Genomic DNA, 15,065 nt, shown 5'->3' on the forward strand with positions numbered 1-15,065 from the left:
CACACTTTGTAGAATATGCAATTACTCCCATTAAATTCAGCAATGCTGAAAAAGAGGTTGTACTAGTTTCCTAACGCTACCACAACAAAATAGCAGAGACTTGACTGGCTGAACAACAGAAATTGACTTGCTCATAGTTCTGGAGGATAGAAGACCAAGATTAAAGTGTTGGCAGATTTGATTTCTTCTGAGGCCTCTCCCTGGCTTTCAGAGAGCTGCTTTCTTACTATGTCCTTGCTTCTGTGTGTGAGCAACACTCGTGTACTCATGGGTGTCTAAATTTCTTAAATATTTTCTCATAATGACACAACTCGAATTGTATGAGGGCCCACACTGATAGCCTCGCTTTAACTTAATCACCACTTTAAAGGCCTTATCTCCAAAAGTAGATACATTCTGAGGTACTGGGGATGAGAGCTTCAACATAAGTTTTGCAGGGACACAACTCAGCCTAAAACAGAGGTTAATAATAAACTATCTAAAAAGTCTACTATAGTTTTTACATTTGTATATTACGTGCACATAATTTTGAATACTAACAATACACTAACGTAATGTTTAAAGCTATACTTACATTCTATCACCCAAGACAAAATATTGAAATTTGTCACCATGAGCCCTTTTTATGTAAGATTTCAGATATGCTTATGTAACATATGTCTATATTATCTTAGAGCTTCAGCAGTCAGTCAAGGAGGAAACTTAGGAAATCACACATCTTATTTAAAATGAGTGTCTTCCCCTCTTAGTCCAATGTTCTGGTGCGTATTGAACACATCAATACATCCCTTAGACTAATGTTATGATTTGCTATGGGGGATTAAAAAAGCACACAGAGGGTTCCTAATCAGCAATTTTTTCACAGCTACTTTTACCTCTTTGTTCCGTAAAACTACAAATGATAGGATTCAACATGGGGGTTAATCCAGCATATACCAAAGCCATAAATTTGTCTATTTCCTGTGAATCTACAGCGGAGGGCTTCAGGTACATGGAGAGAGCTGTCCCATAGAACAAAACCACCACAGTCAGGTGGACTGCGCATGTTGAACAGGCTTTGCTTCCACCATCCACTGAGCTGATTCTCAGGATGTTGGAGAGAATGAATGCGTAAGAGACACAAATGAGGAGCATCGGCATAGGAAGAAGAAGTACGCTGATCACCAGCATGATCAACTGCACCCTGGAAGTATCCACACAAACTAGTTTCAAGACAGCCAGAATTTCACAAGTGAAGTGATTGATGATGCTACTTCCACAGAGAGACAGCTGCAGCACAGATACTGTTTCCACCAGGGCGGTGAGGCAGCCTGTCATCCAGGAGCCAGCGGCAATCTGCACACAAGCCCTCTTGTTCATGATGATGGGGTATCTCAGAGGGTTGCAGATGGCCACATACCGGTCATACGCCATCGTGGACAGGAGCACACACTCAGTGGAGCCCATGGCAAGAGAAAAGTACATCTGAGTGGCACATCCTGAGAATGAGATGGTGTTTTTCCCTGAAACAAATTTGTCAGCATTGGAGTGAGAGCAGAAGAGGTGTACCAGATGTCTAAAAAGGAGAGGTTGCTGAGGAAGAAGTACATGGGTTTGTGTAGGTGGGAATCCAGGATGGTGATGGAGATCAGAATGATATTACCCAGCAGGGTGATCAGGTACATCAGCAAGCACAGCACAAATATGATGACCTCAACTTTGGGGTAAGGAGTAAACCCCAGGAAAATAAAATTGGAAATGACTGTCAAGTTTGCCTTGACCATTTTATGCCTCTTCGTTTATCTGTAGTAGTGAATAAAAATATACATTGTTATATATATGAAAATCAAATTCTACCATCTTTCAAGGGGATTAGTTAGGGGTACTTTAAAAGGATCATTATTCTGGCAATACCATGCTAATTATTCACTCATTCATTCATTTGTTGAATACACTACAAGTCACTGAAGATCTCTTTGAATTACCTAAAAAGCTACTCTTGGGCAGCTCAGAATAAAATATCACACAGTCAAGTAAAGAAATAAATACAATTAACATCATATAAATACACCCTCGGGTACCATGAGAACACAGAGGGTAAGAATCTTAGCTCTGTGTTAGGAACACTGGTCAGTGAGACATTGTGACACTTAGTTTAATCAAAAAAGGCATTAGACCTGGGGCGCATGGGTGGCTCAGTGGTTGAGCATCAAACCTGGATTTGGCTCAGGTCATGATCCCATGGTCAAGCCCCGCACAGGTTCAGTTCAAGCCCCATGTCAGGCTCCACACTGGCAGTGCGGAGACTGCTTGGGATTCTCTCTCATTCTCTCACTCTTTCATCTCTCATCTGCTCACATTCTCTCTCTCTCTCAAAATGAAAAAACAAACTTTAAAAAAAATGCATTATACCTAATCGAGTTAAGGACCACAGGAGGCTTGCTGGGGAAGAAAAAAAATTTTGTAAAACCTTACATGGAGAAAGGATTTAGTTGCATTTCATAAACCTGCTAATATGTGTTGTAACACATGGATATGCAGTACACTATAAATAGAAGATAAACCTGTGTCCAATCACTATCGCACTACCTGATTTCCATTTCCAAGAAGGCATTTTTGAATATGGAATCATCCTGAGCCCACGCTTTCTTAGAAACAAACTGATTTTCAAGGTTCAGGATTTTATAATGCAATTCTAATTACTTGTGATGTATCTCACAATTAGTCACATATGGGAACATGTTTAAAAACCACTGTCCTATAAGTAGAGTTCAAATGCAATCAATCACACACACTCAAGCCTCACATCCTCATCATTGCCTACTTTTCCAACCTCATCTTCCAACACTCCAGCTCCAGACTCTGGTCTGAAACAACAACCAGCTTTGTCATTTCTCATACTTATCATGCCATTTTATATTTTTACGTCTATAACCAACAGTTCATCTACATGCTGTTACCTTTCTCACCAACTCCAGTCTTGTTTTTCATGAATATTTATCCAGTCATCAAAACTGTATGCCACTGTCTCAAGTACAGCTTCGTTCTTTATATATACCTACATTACTCAAGTATATTACACTGAACAATAGCCATATGTGCACATCCCATTGGCTCCCACCCCTGGTACAACTGAGCTTCTCCAGATCTTGTTCCCCATAGTACTAGCAAAGAATAACTTACATTCAAGATTTTTAATAACACACCACTCCCTTGAACATGGACAATGTTTGGTACATATTCAAATAAGAACATTTTCACTATTGGTCCCTGTGCCAACTTAAAAGCCTAAGATTTCTCAACTGCTCATTTAGATCTGCACCCTTATCTGTAACATTAAAGAAACTAGTTCATTAAGAAACAAAGACGATGAGCTCTTAGTTTTAAATATTTGACATAGAGTGAGGTGGGGAAGGCAATGGCCATTTGTACTCTTAGGAGAGGTTGAGGTGTTCCCCAATCATCTTCTGTAGGGTTTTAGACCACTGTCCTCTGAGTGTAAGAATTGGACTCTAAATCCAACCATGCTACTTACTGGTGCACATAATCAGGCAAATCACTTGGCCTCTTTGAAATCAGTTTGTTTGGGGTTTTTTTTTTTTTTTTGTAATCTATACAGGAAGATGACAATTCCTAGATTAACTTATTTTAAAATTCTTTTTCCACCACCCAATTCCATGGCCTCTCTAATATTTCAGAACATCACAAAACGTTTATGATTTCATCATCTCCCTGCTTTTCTTTCAGAGCTATACCTGCCTATGCTAACCCAGTGCTGGTTCACACTGGCTCAGATAAAAAACTTAGTACTTCTTCATAATCTATTAAAATGTCAACCTCCAATCCATAGGTGAATAGGAAACACCTGACTAGTTCCAGAAAGGTGATTGTTAAAGGTTTCTGCTCTTTAAAGTTCATTTGGGGGGCGCCTGGGTGGCGCAGTCGGTTAAGCGTCTGACTTCAGCCAGGTCACGATCTCGCGGTCTGTGAGTTCGAGCCCCGCATCGGGCTCTGGGCCGATGGCTCAGAGCCTGGAGCCTGTTTCCGATTCTGTGTCTCCCTCTCTCTCTGCCCCTCCCCCGTTCATGCTCTGTCTCTCTCTGTCCCAAAAATAAATAAACGTTGAAAAAAAAAAATTTAAAGTTCATTTGGGTCGGCACACACCATGCTTCTACTGAGGGCTTCTCTAGTGGTCTTTCCCCACTCAGCACCCAGTTTTCCTACTCTAGCTCTTGCTCTTCTTGCTTTCTCTTCTTTCTTCACTACTGTCTGGTCTTTTCTTATAAACAAAATAATGATGTCTTTTTCTCATGCAGATTGGGTCCCTATTCTTTCCCTTATCCTTCCTTTACAATGCTTGTAAGAGTCTCACCTATCCTAAGTCATTTTATTGAGATACTTTCCCTAAAATGACTTCAGATGCCAGGGCTAAGATAACCAAATGTTTTCCAACAATCTCTTCCCTTTTCCTTCCCAAATGTCAGAGCCAGAACAAATCAGAGTTCTACCCCAACATTCTAATTTTAAAGTTGATGGATGCTTGAAGGAGTTTAATGACTTGTCTGAGATAAATGAGAAAATCAAAAGCAAATCGAAAACTTCCGTCCCACATTTTGGGCTCATTTCAACTCAATATTTTCCTTATCAACAAGTACTTCTTTTAAAAGTAAATATCTGGTCTCCTCTTCTGGTCTCCTGGCCTAGCTGAGACCCATGAATCAGTTTTATAAATCGGAGGATACAGAAAGAGATGGATACGGTCTGCTCTCATTTACCTCAGCACATGTGATCAGTATCTTCCTCTTTGACTAATGTATGCTTCACTATTTAAAGTTGATCTCCAGCATGGTCTTGCTTGTGAATCTTTGTGCAGTGCTCAGAAAAGTAAAAGAATCTGAATTTTGTAATTATGGTAATTCTCCATGAAAACTGTATTAGAGTGGGTTATGCAGAGGTATTTTTATTCAGAATTGCAATGAAAAAGGATATGGATGCTCTTGGTTTACAAAAAATCAAGCCAGATCTTTCCTCATCACAAATTCTCAACATACAGAGCTTTTGGTGAAAATATAAAAATAACTGCTTAATAAAAATAATGACAAAGATTTTTTCTGCCAAAATCACCACCTATGCTCTGCTCTCTAAAACTTCCAAAGGGTTATCCCTGGATCTAAGACTACTAAAGTCTCCTGTTGCTATTAGGGACCTTCCAACTCCCTTAACAATTTAATGCTGTGATTCTGGAATATAAAAAAGTTAAGAAACTTTCTAGTTCTCCAGGGTTTGATTCTCCAAGTTCCATGTACTAATTGGGAACCAAAAAAATGAGGTGAAAAAAATTTTAATTAATTCAAGTTATCTGGGCCAATAAGAAACCTGATTGCTGAGCAGCCTTTGTGCAAGTAGAATTGTAGGAGACTATTTGTCTATTGGAAAATATCCTGATAAGTCCAAGTATGTGGCAAGGTCAAGATTTATTTTTTACTATGTGCACACTATTTGACTCAACATGACTACTGCAAAGCTCCCTTCCCCACTGCATTGCATTGCTACTTTTGACATAAACTAATTGATATCTTGTTCTGTTCCACTAGTCTATTCTTCTTATCCTTGAACCAATACTACATTGTCTTTTTAGCTATAGCTCTATAAATCTTGATTTTGGTCCTCTAAATTATTTCTTCTTTATGGGTGGTTGGTTGGTGTGGTATTTGTATATATATTTGGCTTATCAATTTTCACAATATACCTGCTGGAATTTTGATTGAGATAGCCTTGAACCTTCTAAATTTCAATTTAGAGAGAACTGACATCTTTATACTATTGTATCTTCTAATTCATTAACTAGGTCTTTTTAAATTTCTCTCAATGTTGGGGCACCTGGGTGGCTCAGTCAGTTGAGCGTCCAACTTTGGCTTAGGTCATTATCTCGGTCTATGAATTCGAGCCCCGTGTCCGGCTCTGTGCTGACAGCTCAGAGCCTGGAGCCTGCTTGGGATTCTGTGTCTCCCTTTCTCTCTGCCCCTCCTCCGCTCATGCTCTGTCTCTCTCTCTCTCTCTCTGTCAAAAATAAATAAACATTAAATTTTTTTTAATTCCTTTCAATGTTTTATTGATTTTTCTTGCACAAATGTCTTGTACATATTATACATTTATTCATATATTTTTTGTTTTTTGATGCTATTATAAATTGTGCTTTAATTCTATTTTCTACTTTCTTGTTATTGTTATGTAATGATTTTTCTATGCTAAAGTTATATTTAGCAATCTTGGTAAATTCACTTTTTTTGTAATAATTTCTTAAATTTTTAATAAAAATATAGTTGACATTAAATTCACTTATTAATTCCAATATTTTTAAACCATTTTAGTGTTCTACATACATATAGTATCATTCATAAATAGTGACAGATTTGTGTTCATTATTTATATCATTTATCATTACTTTTAGTACTGATTATTAATTCTGGTACTATTATAGTAGTATATTCGGGAGCTGAAACAAATAAGGTAAAATGAAACCTGATTGAAAGTGTACTGGTGCTTTAAAATCGCTATGAACTATTTAAAACTAGATTTTAGATATCTTAAAAATTAAGATTCCTCTTGTATCACAAACAAGCAGATTGTAGAAGAAAAAACATTTCTATTTCCAAAATACTATAGCAAATATAAATATAGCAAATATAAACTATAAACTATATAAACTATAGCAAATATAAAGTCCATTTTCTTAGTACAGGTACAAATGAGCTTGCAGGAATCCTGTAAAATGTATTTCTAATGATTTTAGTAAACAGAACTGAAGAGAATAAAAATAAATTAAAAAGGGGCACCTGGGTGGCTCACTTGGTTAAGTGTCCAACTTCAGCTCAGGTCATGATCTCACAGGTTCATGAGTTGAGCCCTGCGTCAGGCTCTATGCTGACAGCTCAGAGCTTGAAGCCTACTTTGGTTTCTGTGTGTCCCTCTCTCTGCCCCTCCCTCGCTTATGCTTTGTCTCTGTCTCTCAAAAAGTGAATAAACGTTAAAAAATATTTAAAAATTAATTAATTAATTAATTAATTAATAAAAATAAAAAACATCTGTCACTCTCTGATGTCTAATAAATGTAAATCAAATTAAGAAACTTCAGAGTAGATTGTAGAAAACATCATTATAATAGAATATCTGGATAGATCTTATCTGGCCACTAGATCTGCAATATGGGCAAATTCTCAGACAGAATTACTTATGACTAGGTGATGGAGGCCCAAGACCTCAGTAGAAAGTGTCACATATTTTAGCTCAGACCAAGGTCAATTGTCCTGATGATTTTATATCCCAAGTTACTTTCTGCCTGAGGTCCAATTAATGGGCCTTCACATGTCATATTGCTTATTTAAAAACTTAAAAGTGGAAAAAAAGGCACTTGAGGATAAAACTATTTCCAGAAAAGATGAGAAACTGCTCTGAACTATACTGAATCATGTTGTTTATGATAGGATGGCATGCCTTCTAACTAGATCTAAACATTTAAAACTAAGCATACCTATACTTCTCAATAAGTATGGGTATTAATTTATTAAACATTCTACCAAAATTTCAATGGCAATTTTCAATTGCAATTGGCAACTGCAATAGCAGCTAAATGCTTGACATATTTTGTATTTCAGACCAATATTTTCAAGATATAGATACAAATCTGTCTAGAGTAATCCTTTTTTTGACACATAGGGAAATTTGGCCAAAAAAAATTATTTACTTGTAGCCTTAGCTGATCTTTCCTCAGGATTCATTTCATGTGGAGGACATAGTTTCCACAGAGTTTCCCCAGAGTCGCAAGGTAACCTAAAAAAGGCAGTTAATAGCCCATTCATAGGCCTTTAGAAACTTCTGAAGTCAAGATATTTCATGGATGTGGTAACACAAGATTATATTAAATAAGTACATTTTTACGGGCTTATTAAATCCCAGAAATTAAATTTCCCCAATCTAGTGGAGAGTAGAAAGTATGGTTTTAATGTCAGTCTTTTCAGTCATGGTAAACACATCCTGACATTTTCAAGCTACCTCAGAATTCATGGAATCATAAATGATATCTCGTTTTTGAAGATTTCAAGTTATTTATCCTTTAAAATAATAGGAAAGTCTATCATGGCCTTAAAAGGTCATTAGCAAGGAGAATATCAAGGATGTTTTATAAAATAATGTCTCTAAGCAATGAAAGGTACAAATAGAACAAATGAAAATCTATGTGCAAATTTATCTTAAGAGAACTGTTGAATCTGTAAGCAATGATAGTGAATAGGAAAGAATTTGAAATTGTTCCTATTTGCCTGTAGATATTACTTCATTATATTTTAATATTTAATGTTAAAGGCAAGTACAAGACTAAAGTTTACAAGGTTTGGAAGAATTCCCTTTACATCTTCCTCACCTCATACGAGGCAAAGCCAATAAAAGTGATCTGATGAAAAAGCTAATATTCCAGTGGGAAAACCAGAGTTGCTTTGTTTTGGACCCTCATTTCTTTGTTATTCAATGATCACATATCATTTTACATAAATTGCTTGCTAGTCCCTCCATAATAAAAAAGAAAAGGACAATTTTTATAAACAGATTATACAGTTTTATTATCCTAACAAGGAACGATCAGAAATAAGAAAAACTCTAGTGAATTTTTGCCTGATAGGAAGTCCACAGATCCATATAAAGTTATCATTATGGGTGTATATTAAGCAATTTTTCAGTGACAACTGAAATCCAATGGAGTGTCTCCAAACTCGATGGAAGAACCACCCATTTAATTTGATGACTACTTGAAAGCATTTCACTTGCACTGATAGGATGTGTCCATGCTGTCCACCTGAGGACACTGCCATCACAATGCTATGATCTGCTATTCCCATCACTTCCCTGAAATCTGATGCTCTTCCTGCTTCTAATAGGTGCTGCTATTTAAGGTGCCTATACAGTAGGTCATCCAAGCTAGGACACTTGACATTGAAAGAGTAAACTGTTACTAATTACACCAGGGAAACTGATGTTAAGTAGAATAGTTCTGAGCAAAGGACACATATGGTCACCATTCCAAAGTTGGTTCTATTAGGGCCAAAATGTTCCAAAGACATAAGATGTTTCACTAAAAAAAACCCAACCAACCAACCAACCAAACAACCAACCAAACAAACAAAAACAGGCATTGTTTTCTTTGTTCCCTGGCTGACAGCAAGCACTTAAGCTTTGGTCTGAACCTGAAGTCTCCCAAGGTCCAGATATAAGTTCATGGGGTCAGGCTGGGGAAATAATCTCTGGGAAGATACCATGCTACTCTGGGACTCAGGGTGGTAACAAATTTAAGATATAATGCTTTTTTAAAAATTTTTTTATGTTTATTTATTTTTGAGAGAGACAGAGACAGAATGCGAGTGGGTTAGGGGCAGAGAGAGAGGAAGACACAGAATCCAAAACAGGCTTCAGGCTCCAAGCTGTCAGCACAGAGCCCCATACTGGGCTCGAATGACCTGAGCCAAAGTTGGACGCTCAAACAACTGAGCCACCCAGGTGGCACCCCTTAAAATAAAATTCTTAAATAAGAAACAGTGAACCCTATTAACATAACAGGTGACCAGAGCCTAGGGGAGAGATGGTGATAAGGAATCTTTATGAAAGCTCATGGTGGAGGTTAGGAAGTGTGAGATCTGAAGTCTAATTAGGGTTATTCTTTTTTCCTTTTCTGCATTGTCATTCCTTTGTATCTTCCTCAAATCTTCAGTTAGTAAATAGAAGCCCAGAGCTAGCTATAGTTCAGAGAATGAAGGGAATGTAAACCCATGCATGGGATGAAACAAACTGGATCAAAACGACATCAGCATTGATGACATTGAAGAACAGGTAGAAACGACTGGTCCTGAAGCCTAAATAGTGGTATGAAACAAGAGATCAGCCACAACCAGTAGTCTCTAAACACTCTCATTCAGTCACCCTTCAGTTATTCTGTCCCCCTCTGAATGGCACATCACTCTCTCCTAAGAAAGCCAACTAAAGTTTACAAATTGCTAGTCTATCTGCTCCCTAAGCACTTTCCAAAGAAGGGCCATTCTGCAATATGGTGGTTCTACTTTCTGGGCAGCTGCACAATGACCAAGTCTAAATCCAACAAAGTCAGGAAACCATGAATCAGTGAAATGACTCCGATCCCATGTTTTAAAATCTTACTTTGTATAAACTGGGTTCTAGCCAGCTTCTCACTGATCATAATGATGAAAGAAAGTAATGCAAAGGAGTGACACACAGGAGATATATATATATATATATATATATATATATATATATATATATATGACATACATATATGACTGTTCTGGAAAGAAATTCCCAAGAACTCCATCTTGGGAATAAATATATTTGATGTAAATCAGGATGTGAACCTGTTATACAAAACCTCTATTGTGGTTTGTCAATCAAATCTTTCATGACCTCCTTGAGTATGCTGACAGCTTGTGGTCTTAGACAAATGTTGGCTCAGTATATCCTAACAGCTTTGCATGCTGGAGAAATTTAAAACATTTTATTCCCAATGTAGTTTCAGAAAATACACCATTCCAAGAAATCACTTACGCGTTAGATCTTTTTGTTGTTGTTGTCATTAGTTACTTAGTTACTTAGTTAGTTAGTTAGATATAGGATCTTGGCAGGATCTAGAACTTGTGGTTCTCTCAAATTTCTTGAGGGATATTCACAGAAAATAATTACTTCCTACTATAATTACTAAGAAAACTAAAAGATTCAAGGAGACAGAGAGAAGTAGAATGACAATGAAATAAAGGAGCCATTTCTTTTTGTGATGTGGTGTGCTATAAAATGCTCACTGCTGCCTCTTTCTGAACTGTAAGGGGAAAATGAATCTCTATTTTACAATTAAAAGTAAACACAAGATTAAAAAAATTAAAAGATTAAGATAGAAAAACAATAATATTTTAAAATCTAAATAAAAAGTAACAAGTAATGTAGGATTTTAAGCAGTGTTTAAAAAGCTAAAGCAATCAAACAAAAGAATAAAACAAGTAACTTAATGTCTGAAAAATTTTTTTTAATTCTAAAGAAAACATAAGCTAAATTACTTAAATTTAAATAAAAAATTCTGGGAATAATATATCAGGTAAGAAAAAAAGAGATGTATATATTAAACATTAAAATCTAATATTAATATTTAAAGTGTGAAATTTAGATAAGAAGAAATAAAATGATAAAAGTAAATGTTTTTAAAGCTTAACATTCCCGTAACAGAGGAATGAAATATAAATCCCAGATAAGGATCAAATGTAAAAACCATCTAAAGGTATATCCACCATTCCATAATAACAGATTCCCCCTGGATCAGCAACATATCATGGATAGAGAGTCAGTGGTACAAAGGAAAAGATACAATTCTACCTTTATCTGTGGTTATTTACTTTTAATTTCAAACAGCTTCAAAAGTCAGTTATTTAACTCCAAGTCTAAAGCAGTTAGATCTCATATATCATAAGGTGTTTGGAAAAAAAGACTGTCAAAGTAGATATGTTGAAATTAAAAATATTAATAATTTAATGCCTCATAGGTGGAGATGAACAAAAAGTTAAAAAAAACAATTATTATACTAGAACCAAAAGGTTTAATATTATACAGCTACCCAGACAGAGGATAATCAGCATTACATATTTAAATAGATTCCAAGTAAATCAGATTCTTTTAGTAATTACAGTATTGTAAATTCATAATTTTAGCTGAGTTTAAAAATCTGATGCCAGTTTTAATTGTGCCTTGTAGGGATACAGGAGTACTGATGCATAGGGGCACTTGTACCCCAATGTTTATAGCAGCACTCTCAACAGTAGCCAAATTATGGAAAGAGCCTAAATGTCCATCAACTGATGAATGGATAAAGAAATTGTGGTTTATATACACAATGGAGTACTACGTGACAATGAGAAAGAATGAAATATGGTCCCTTGTAGCAACATGGATGGAACTGGAGAGTGTGATGCTAAGTGAAATAAGCCATACAGAGAAAGACAGATACCATATATTTTCACTCTTATTTGGATCCTGAGAAACTTAACAGAAACCCATGGGGGAGGGGAAGGAAAAAAAAAGAGGTTAGAGTGGGAGAGAGCCAAAGCATAAGAGACTCTTAAAAACTGAGAACAAACTGAGGGTTGATGGGCGGTGGGAGGGAGGGGAGGGTAGGTGATGGGTATTGAGGAGGGCACCTTTTGGGATGAGCACTGGGTGTTGTATGGAAACCAATTTGACAATAAATTTCATAAAAATTTAAAAAAAATAATAAAATAAAATAAAATAAAATAAAATAAAATAAATTTTGCCTTGTAAAGAAAGTAAGAAAATATGAAATTGCTTTTGAAAATAATCTTGTCAAAAAACATTTTATTTTTTTAATATGAAATTTATTGTTGGAGTACTGATGCATAGGGGCACTTGTACCCCAATGTTTATAGCAGCACTTTCAACAATAGCTAAATTATGGAAAGAGCCTAAATGTCCACCAACAGATGAATGGGTAAAGAAATTGTGGTTTAGGGGCACCTGGGTGGCTCAGTCGGTTAAGCGTCCGACTTCGGCTCAGGTCATGATCTCGTGGTCTGTGGGTTCAAGCCCCGCATCGGGCTCTGTGCTGACAGCTCAGAGCCTGGAGCCTGTTTCAGATTCTATGTCTCCCTCTTCCTCTGACCCTCCCCTGTTCATGCTCTGTCTCTCCCTGTCTCAAAAATAAATAAATGTTTTAAAAAAAAAAGAAATTGTTGTTTATATACACAATGGAATACTACGTGGCAATGAGAAAGAATGAAATATGGCCTTTTGTAGCAGCATGGATGGAAATGGAGAGTGTTACGCTAAGTGAAATAAGTCATACAGAGAAAGATAGATACCATATGTTTTCAAAAAACATTTTAAAGGTTTTAATACAAGTGTAACATTCTCCTGTCTGGAAATCTCTCTCACTATTACACTACCCCTCTACTTGCCCTCTTAATCAAGCTCTTCAACAATAAAAACAATCGCTGACTCCTAAAACATAGGCATTTATTTACTTATCTTCATTATGCACTGCACCAAAAAATATTAGAGCTTGAGAGATTTGAGAGATAAATTTGACACAGCAGTAAGAACCTATCTATTTGGCCCTTTAGTTTGTCTAATTGATTTCCACAATGTGATTACAAAAATTATGTGTCCCTTTCCCATTTACTTGTTAAACATACTTCTTCTCAGTAAGTGTTTTACTGCCTCCTTAACATCTTTGTTCCTAAGACTGTATATTAAAGGATTCATCATAGGAGTTACAATCCCATAGAACAGGGATATAAGTTTGTCAGTAGCATCCAAGTCCTCTGAATTAAGTGTGTCTTTAGACTTGGGCTTCATGTACATGAAGAGAATGGTTCCATAGAATATTATCACCACAGTCAGATGGGCTGAGCACGTGGAGAAAATTTGCTTCTCCCCTCAGAAGAGCGAATTTTGAGGATGCTGACAATGATTAATGTGTAAGAGATAATGATTAATAACAGTGGTGTCAATATAAACAGTGTTGTAGCCACGAGCATGATGAACTCATTGCCTGAGATGTCAGCACAGGCCAGTTTCATGATAGCCAGAATTTCACAGGAGAGATGATTGATGACATTATTCCCACAGAAAGGCAATTGTACTACAAATGCAGTTTGTACTGCAGAGTTAATGACTCCTATGATCCAGGACCCAGCTGCCATGGGCACATAGGAATCCTTGCTCATGATGACAGGATATCTTAGAGGGTTGCAGATAGCCACATACCGGTCAAAGGCCATCATGCCCAGGAGCACACACTCTGTTGTCCCCATGGCCAAGCCAAGGAACATCTGTATTGCACAGCCAGAGAAGGATATGGTCTTTCTTTCTGAGAGGAAGCTCACCAGAATGGAGGGAATGGAGGTAGTGGTGTAGCAGATATCCAAGAAGGAGAGGTTCCCCAGGAAGAAGTACATAGAGGTGTGAAGGTGGGAGTCCCAGATGCTGATTAAAATAAGGGTGCCATTGCCCAGAAGGATGACAACATACATTATTAAGATTAGTGCAAAAAAGAGTGGCTCAAGCCTTGGGTAATCAGAAAGCCCCTTTAGAAAGAATTCCACCAGAATGGTTTGATTTTCCCATTCCATTCTACTGTTTCTCTTTTACCTGTAAGACATTAAAATTTGTTAAAACAAAATGTGTATCTTATTATGATTACTTTCAAATGTGTACCGGTTTACAAGTACCCCTCTTCTCAGAGGGGAAAAATTTTTTTTAAGGAAAAGACTAAAGAAAAAAAGAAGTAAACCATGTGAACCAAAGCATGGCAAGTTATGAAGAAAGAGGGGGAAGGGAAGAGGAAACTAACATGTTTTATGTTACATGAAATATGTCATGTAATTTACTTAATCTCATCACAGTGCTAAGTGACAGAGATATTATTATCCACAATTTAGATAAAGTGTAAATATTAAGTGAACTTGACCAAAGGTAAATATATATCAGAGCTAAGTAAGATTCAAACCTAAGTCTTCTTTCCTGAAGCCTGGGATTTTTGTTGTATTTATCATCACATATGTAAACTTGAGGTTATAATAAAAGCTTAGCATTGTATTTCATGTGTAACTGAACAATTAACCATTTTTATTGGCTACACACCACCACACAATAAATCAATGATCTTGTCACGCCTTGAAATTATAATGTTATGTTTACTATCTGTTTTAACCATAGCATGTAAACTTTATAAAGATAGATACTTTTCCTATTTACTTCCACAGTCCAGTATCTATAGTGAAGTGGACACAGAGATAGATGTTCAAAAATATTTGTTTAGTTAGAGAATAAAATGAAAGACAAAATATTTCTCACTCTGTGTCAATCCTCTACTAATTGCTTGCTTTATGCATTACCTAATTCAGTCTGAATAACAACCCTATTAGTCAGTTACTGTTACTAGCATCATCATCTTTATTTATAAACAGAGGAGGAAAATAAAGCACAGAAAAATTAAGTAATTTGCTTAAGATCAAAGTCATTTAGTTAAA

At 36.3% G+C, this 15,065-nt stretch overlaps 2 pseudogenes; both read right to left on the minus strand.

Annotated features, from left to right (window-relative positions):
- Positions 1 to 800: 800 nt before the first annotated feature.
- On the minus strand, positions 801 to 1,790 carry LOC122474411 (annotated as a pseudogene).
- Positions 1,791 to 12,985: 11,195 nt separating this feature from the next.
- Positions 12,986 to 14,368, minus strand: LOC122474321 (annotated as a pseudogene).
- Positions 14,369 to 15,065: the final 697 nt, after the last annotated feature.

This window comes from Prionailurus bengalensis, chromosome D4, assembly GCF_016509475.1.
Source record: "Prionailurus bengalensis isolate Pbe53 chromosome D4, Fcat_Pben_1.1_paternal_pri, whole genome shotgun sequence".
Classification (NCBI taxonomy): domain Eukaryota; kingdom Metazoa; phylum Chordata; class Mammalia; order Carnivora; family Felidae; genus Prionailurus; species Prionailurus bengalensis.